Raw genomic sequence first — 7,743 nt, 5'->3', positions numbered from 1 at the left:
GCCTACACGGCTTAAAAGTGCACCTTTTTACGTACAGCTGACATTATTACTAATCTGGGCCTTGCACTAGAATGCCAGAGGTTCATCTTGCAATTTGTGTAGCCTATGGTTGATTTTAATTCGCAAAACATATTTTTCTATCACGTAGGCCTATGTGTGGTTATTTGATGCAGATATGAAGCTCTGGATACTTACGAGTGTTTTTCTGTTGCATGTGTTATGATTCTACGGGTTTACACGGGTGTCTGGCAACTTCGTGGTTTGGGCTGGTTTTTAGTGGAATGGGCGGGTTCTAAGATGTGATTGGGCTGGAAACTGTCAATCTGATCTGGCAACACTGCTAGCACAGATAGGGATATTTCTATGAGCTAGGCCTACTTCAGTTTCACATGTTATGATTTCGAGTTTTTTTTTTACAATTTATTTCGTTGTCTCATTGTGTGCGGCCTGTTATTATATTTGTGTTAGCCTATGGGTTTATTGATAACATGACACAAGCATCCTAACTTATCACTTATATATCCAACAAGTGTCCCAAATGATGATAGAGTAAATTTAACAAGGCTGCGCAAACCCTCCAATCCAGTCTGTATAAATTATAGGCCTTACTATTATAGTAAGGCCTATAATTTATACAGACTGGATTGGAGGGTTTGCGAGGGTTTAAACAGTAGGCTATAATAGCCTACTGTTTCTGAACAATAGGGCATCTTTAGGAACAATATTTCATTAGAAAAACAAACAGTGGACTTTTTTATTCTTGCCAAATGATAGCCTAGTTTATTGGATTTTCTGGAATTTCAGTCAATGGCACATTTTCCTAATATGCGAACGTGTAGGCCTACACAAAGCTATGAAATGCTCAAAGAATAACTGATAGTTTCCACCATTCATCAATAAAAGAGGAACTAAACATAGCCTAGCCTATGTGCTTTTTTTTAAAATAAAAAAATAAATTGAGAACTATTAGGCCTATGATTAGGCTTATACAAAGTGATAATGGCAACAAGGATGTTTTCAAAGCTTCCAAATTGACAAATAGCCTACCTTAAACAGGAAAAAGTAGGCTATTTGGTTTTTGAGAGAGATGATGTGGCAAACAAAGTGAATAAGCTAAGCTACTATAGGCTAATTGTACACGTCACTGAGAATGTTTGCAGTCGTTTTTAAAGAAATGCTGCACCGCACATTGCATGTTCCTTATTCGAAAAATGTGTTGAATAATCTGATGGTACATTTGAGAAGGACGAAATAGTGTGAAAAATAGTTTTATTAAAAAATAAAACCTAGAGAGAGGTCTTAGTGATACCATCTGACATCTAAAAAAGTAACATAATATCCCAACAATAAAATTGACAGAAGATAATTATCTAATCAAATATACAGAGCAGGCCCTTTAAGAATAATATAGGTATTTTACATGTATGGTAAACTACATTGCTCAATATTTATCATATGTAATAGGTGTGTCAATATTTGAAATTCAATTTCAAATAAGGCTAAGATTTATGTGGTGACCTCAAAAAACTACACAGAATAATATCGTTCTGTCGTCTTCTTTCAGTTAAGCATAGTTTGTCTTAGAATATATAAGCCTATAAGGATAATACTGAACAAAACGTAACTTTTTGTAACAATGTTATTTAACATGGGACAGAATATTAGACAGTGCCCTCTGTGTTCCATGACTCTGCCACCTCCTTGGCAGCATTTTCCATGTTGGACTCTTGTTCTCTACTTCTCGGCCTGTCCCTCCTCTCCTCCTCTTCTTTTTCTTTCCTCAACAGTCGATAGTTGAGTCCCATTCCCGCAAACGGGAATAAACTGGAGACGATGATCAGGATCCCGCAGCCTTGGTACGTGTACTTGTAATCATGATAGCAAAGAAGAACTGTATTCTGGGCCGGATCCATTTGGTGTTAGCTACGATGCCCATCAAGGGCCGGGCAACCATGTCAACAAAAGCCAGCACGGACAGTAAGAAGGCCGCCTTCTCTCTAGGGATGTCTTTACTCTTTGCATAATTACTGAGGAACACCAGTGGTGTAAAGAGACCGAAAAACATGATTATATTGCCCATAATATAAAGCAAGAAGCCACGGTGCTTGAACAAAGAGAGGTCGATAAAGCTGTTAATGGTCTGCACCACAGTCCTCCTCTCTGTGGTCTTCTCTACAGGTTTGGGTTTCGGTCCTATGGGTCGCATGAGGGAACCAGCTACACAACAATTGAAGAGCAGGCCACCCAGGATCAGGAAGCTGCCTCTCCAGCCAAACGTGTCAAAGAGCCAGGTGTTCAAAGGAGCCAGGGTGGAGAGAAAGACAGGGCTGCCAGCCATAGCGATTCCATTAGCAATCGGACGCTTCATGTAAAAATACTTTCCAATCATAGTGAGGGCAGGGTTGAGGTTGAAGGCCAATCCCAAACCTAAAATAATCAATTAAACAAATGGGTAAGTGTTGCAGAGTTGAGGGAGAACAAAAATAAGAAGATTGTTTTAGCATGAAACAGTAGAAGTATTTCTTGGTGCTGTCATTTTTGAAGAACACTAGATGGCAACAGTGCACATCAAATAATAAGGGACTCATGACCAAACTTCAAAATATAGAAAGTTAAATGTAGTTACCTCCCACCACACCAATACAAAAGTATAGTGCTTCAACAGATTCACAGAAAGAGGCAGCAACAAGACCCGATCCAGCCAGGCATCCTCCAGCAATCATAACAGGACGACTTCCATATTTGTTCACCATGATGCTGCTGATAGGCCCTGGAGAGACCAAAACCCACAAAACAATGTACAAACACATACTGTATATTAGAAGCTGAAATATGGTGACATATCCAATCATCAGTACACAGTTCTAATTTTAACCACCAGAGAGCTCCAATGCCACAGCTGTAGCTCAGCAAATTCAAATAACTTCTGCAATCATTTTTGTCAGTGCTGCACTGCAGTAGATATGTTCTCATGCCTTTAATAATGTGATATGTCAGAGAAACCATAAAAGCCTGTTGAATTAAGTATTTATTTGGCTCATGGATACATAGAAATTGACAAAGGGATAATTTGTTTTCAGATTCTTCTTAAATGGACTCTAAACACATTTGAAATTATTAGAGGAGGCACCTGAGTTCAAAGAAGGGGGTTTGTTTTGGGGAGGGTGTTGAAAGGGCCTGGAGAGTATTTTCAGCTCACAAGAACAACTGGTTCCTTAAGTACATTTTTAGCAATAAGAGTGACAGAATGAAGAAACAGTAAACCAACTTCTAAATGAATGCACTGTGGATTCTACATCAGTTTAAGAAAATCACTATGACTTGTAACACATGACTCAAAATCAAGGAAAACAAAACATCTATTTACGGCTTAAAATTACCGACCTAAATGAGTATGAGGATCCACATGGAAGACACTGCTGCCTTCCTGCCAAATCCCGGCACTACCCAATGACGCTAAATAGAAACTGACAATTTTTGTTTAGAGGTTGTCCAAACTCATTTGCCAGCACGGTGCAAGACAAAGGGTTTTTAAATTGTAATGCAGGCGGTCTCCACACTATCAATGAGTTCTTTCCTTCCACCTTGCAGAGAGAGTTGCTCGGGATAAAAAGGTTGGAGAAAAACCAATGTGGAATAATATGAATGTAATGAATGAAACATTGAAGGAGTACAGAGGTAACAGTTGGTTGTTAATAAACTTCTCGGGGCGATGTGCAGAGAATGCGTAACAGATGGAAACAGACTCCGATGTCATCCACTCACAGCACTGACAAACATTTCCTGATTTACCATGCATAGCTTGCATTGATCTGTGTATATTTACATCTGAATGTTTGCATTCATTAACAATGTCACACCTGATCATGCATATTCAGACAACCAGGTGCTCATAACTTGTTCTGACGAGGGCATTTCTCACTTTTTCAGCCACACAAGCTTAGAAGGATTATGGGCTGGTACTAATAAGAAAAAAAGGAACACAGTGTAACTCATCACCTTTAAGCACTATATGGGAAATATGGTACTGAACCACAAGCAGCATTTATTCCTTTATGGTGAACATGGTATGTTGTAATGTACAGTAATGAGGGTGAATAATAATTTATCAATCACACGTTAGGGTAGGAGAGGCGCAGTGTTTTGATTTCAGAGCAGACGGAGCGACTTGAGGGACGATGAGAGCTCCTTTGAACTCTGTTCTCCCCGTGTTGAGTATCACACATATGAATAGAGCCTTATCACCACCTGACTGGTCTGTGTGACATCACCCAGCGTCTCATTTATCTCAACAGTACAGGAACACAACCAAACCCCCGGTGGTATTTCACTCTCAAAGCACAAGGGAAAACAATAAGCGGTTAGCAAGGCGTAAGATCCATTCATTTGCTCCAGGGGAAATATAATGCTGCAGTTTTATAAACAACACTTCAATAGAAGAGTTACTGCATTATTTTATCTCAGTATGACATGTTTGGTTTGAGTTGCACTATTGTTCTGAGAATCTGTGACCTCTCTGTGGACAATCAGAGGTTGCAAGAGCTACAATGCAAGTCTGCATTTGATCAAAAGCAATGGATTGGCTTTTAACCCAACACTCCAGAAAAAGTTATTTTACTATTGGGCTGAGAACCAGTTATAGATTTGACTTTGACTAAAAGTTCTTGATCTGCTTAATACCCAGCGTTAACAAACCCTTGTTTGGCAGGTTGCATTGTGGGTCATAGCTCACCTCCACCATACATGACTGCTAACATGATAGAAGAGATCCAGGACACCTGGCTGCTGGTCACATTGAAGATGGTCTCGATCTCTTTGAAGAAGACAGTGATGGACTTGGGGAATGCATAGGAGAAGCCAATGGAGATGAAGGCGCCAACTACCACCATCCATCCCCAGCCACCCTCAGGTGGTACGTAGCCTTGAGGTCCACCGACGCTGGGCGCCATTTTCACTCAAAAAACTCCTCGTCAATTACAACACTTTACACAGATATGAGGACCTGTGCAGGCGAGATCAACACAGCAAAGCATGACTTGGATTGTTTGTATTTCTTGAAAGATCTTTTCAATTCACAGTTCTATTTATGAGACAGAAAAACTTTGGAGAATATATCTGATCTCACACATACTCTTGTAAGGTTTTCATTTTCAAATTAAACACATAACTGTTGAAAGCTGCAAATGTCAAATTGTTCAAAGCCTAAGACAAAACACTGTGTTCCCGTCAAACTGACAATGAAAGAGAATGACTAATAACAAAATTGCTACTGTGGTAGAGTAAACATCTTCGCCCTTTAATTTCACAACTAAAGCCATTTTTTGTATCTTTGTAATCTCAGTTAACGCCTGTCACTCTTGAATTATTTGGAATATTTAGCCCTTTGTAGAAGATGTGAAGATTGTGTCTGGCAGTATTCAGTATTGATTTTTGTCTTTTCCCCCTCTGACATCTTCAGCACAAACTGACCTAACTGGAGGTTAGTGCTGAAGATGAGCCAAACTGCTCAAATTGCGCTCTTCATGTTACTATTCTCTCTCACAGTCTCCCTTTAAAGGTGATACATAAGAGGCTATCTGCATGGTCAAGCCACTAAGGGGACCAGAAAAACGATCAATCAGACAAACTCTACATGTAATTATTTTGTCATGAAAACTTTTTACTGGTATTTCTCAATTGGTTTGCTATATACACACAGTATTAATTGCACCACTGTCTGTCCTGGGCGAGGGATTCCTCCTCTGATGCTCTTCCTGAGGTTTCTTCCACTTTTTCCCTGTTAAAAGCATTTTATTTTTTTATTTAAAAAAAAATCTGAATCGAGGGTCTAGGACAGAAGGTGTCGCATGCTGTACAGATTGTACAACTCCCTGAGGCAGATTGTTATTTGTGAAATTGGACTTTATAAATAAAATTGACTTGACTTGACCACGAACACAAGTTGAATTCACACTGCTCGGTAGCTCGGGGCTGTGCTCAGGAGTGGGTGATGAAATAGTGTTTTTCAGCCAAGGAGTGCCTGATGTGGTCGATGAATTGGTTCAGTGCTCTGAAAACGTATTGGATAAGCCAGTTGTGTGCAGCGAGTAATGAATATTTAATGCATTAAAGAACTTTTCTTATTGGGCTGGGAATTTAGCTGCTGCTATGCAGCTGTAAATGTTCCTCTTGCATTATTCTACAGATGTAATAGGTAATGAAAGGGAGTTAAGAAATGATGTATTTTATTTACAGACATTAAGGTAACTTAAAATAATAAGAAAGTAACTTCTTAGGTATCAACAAGTATATTTGCACATAGACAACATATGAAAATAACATTTGTGTTTTATATCCTGTCGGTCGAAAAAGATTTTTACTGTCTGAAAATGGTCCCCATCCATCCAACAGATGGTCTCTCAAATAGTGTAGGACATATGCTTGGGAAATGATCTTCACTGGCAGCAGAGACAGCATTGAATGTAATTTTAAAGAATGAAAAATGCAGTGGTTGACATAGTAAGTGATGAATGGATCAAAGACAGGCAGGTGTCCAGACAAGATGACAAAACACTTGGATAATCAATAAAGATGATAATTTCCCACTAAGCATTGATGGCTTTATTTTATAATATAGATGAACATTCACATGTTTTGGTGCACTGAAAATATTTCTTCTTTTAGTTTGTGGAACTCCGATGATGTTTGAAATTTATTGAAAGCCATCCTGAAATAAACAAGTAAAACATGTATTTTTTTAAGGTGGGTTGGATTCACAACAAAAGTAGCGGGAGTAATGTTGAATCGTGTGCTCTTTGCAAAATACTTTTCATTATTTCAGACTGCATATATGCTTTGGACCTTTTACGACCCCAGGTTTCTAATATAACTAGTGAAATTATTTGTCCTATTAATTATAGATGAAAATCACACACCACATATTTGCTCAGGGAAATTGCTTGCTCACATAATAAGTATTGTTTGAACTCAGCAATACATTTTTCATAAATAACAAGCTGAACATTGACTACTTATGCAAGTAATTATTTTCAAAGTGACGTCTGGCAAATGTTAAATGTGCACAGTGTGTGTTCAGCATCTTACCTTGGCAGGGGTAAGATGAGCTCTACGGATAAACAGGATCCTCAAAGGCACGTTAACACACTGCAGACATCACTGGATGGGATTAAGGGTCTCTGAATATGAATGAAATAAAAAGATAAAAATCACTGCATATGTTTCACAGATACTCCTAAAGTGATCTGTGGGGTCCTTACCCAATGTGACAGTCCACCTCGGTCTCAGCCCTCATCTGTTTCCAGTGACTAAAGTGAAGCTGAAAAGTTAAGATTTTTCAGTGTCCAGATCAAACGGCTGGACACTATGGCACTAACAGTTGAGGTCAGTGAAGTATTTATTGGCTGTGGGATGCTTAGTGCAGTGCCCCTACTTTGCTTTCTCCACCCCTCTGTTCACGCACACACACAACGTTAGAGTCATTATTTGTCCTGTAATAGTACATTACATGTGACCTAAGAGGATATCAAGTATGGTTTGCACTCTAGGAGATAAGATGTTCTCTGAGACTATTTCCCTGAACCTCAACTACCTGAAAGAAAGATTTCTGAACACTTCGAGGGTCAGATCTGGTTGAGCCTTTCTCCCAAACTCCCCGTGGAGCTATCAATGACCCCGTTTAAGGGCTTGGGAAAGGAAAGCAGGAAAGGGTGTTATTCAAACAGTGTGTACTTGCAAACTAACTTC

The 7,743-nt window shown here is 39.1% G+C and overlaps 1 pseudogene across 1 annotated transcript; it reads right to left on the bottom strand.

Moving 5' to 3' along the window:
- Positions 1-1,254: 1,254 nt before the first annotated feature.
- On the bottom strand, positions 1,255-7,343 carry LOC307249077 (monocarboxylate transporter 1-like; annotated as a pseudogene). Its single transcript, XR_013845634.1, has 5 exons — positions 7,257-7,343; positions 7,084-7,175; positions 4,733-5,002; positions 2,627-2,770; positions 1,255-2,427 (listed from the first exon to the last, which is right to left on the bottom strand). The product of XR_013845634.1 is annotated as a monocarboxylate transporter 1-like (transcript).
- Positions 7,344-7,743: the final 400 nt, after the last annotated feature.

This window comes from Ammodytes marinus (assembly GCF_949987685.1).
Source record: "Ammodytes marinus genome assembly, chromosome: 4".
Classification (NCBI taxonomy): Eukaryota; Metazoa; Chordata; class Actinopteri; order Uranoscopiformes; family Ammodytidae; genus Ammodytes; species Ammodytes marinus.
The sequence above is the reverse complement of the archived record's forward strand: the minus strand, read 5'-3'. Positions and strand labels throughout refer to the sequence as shown.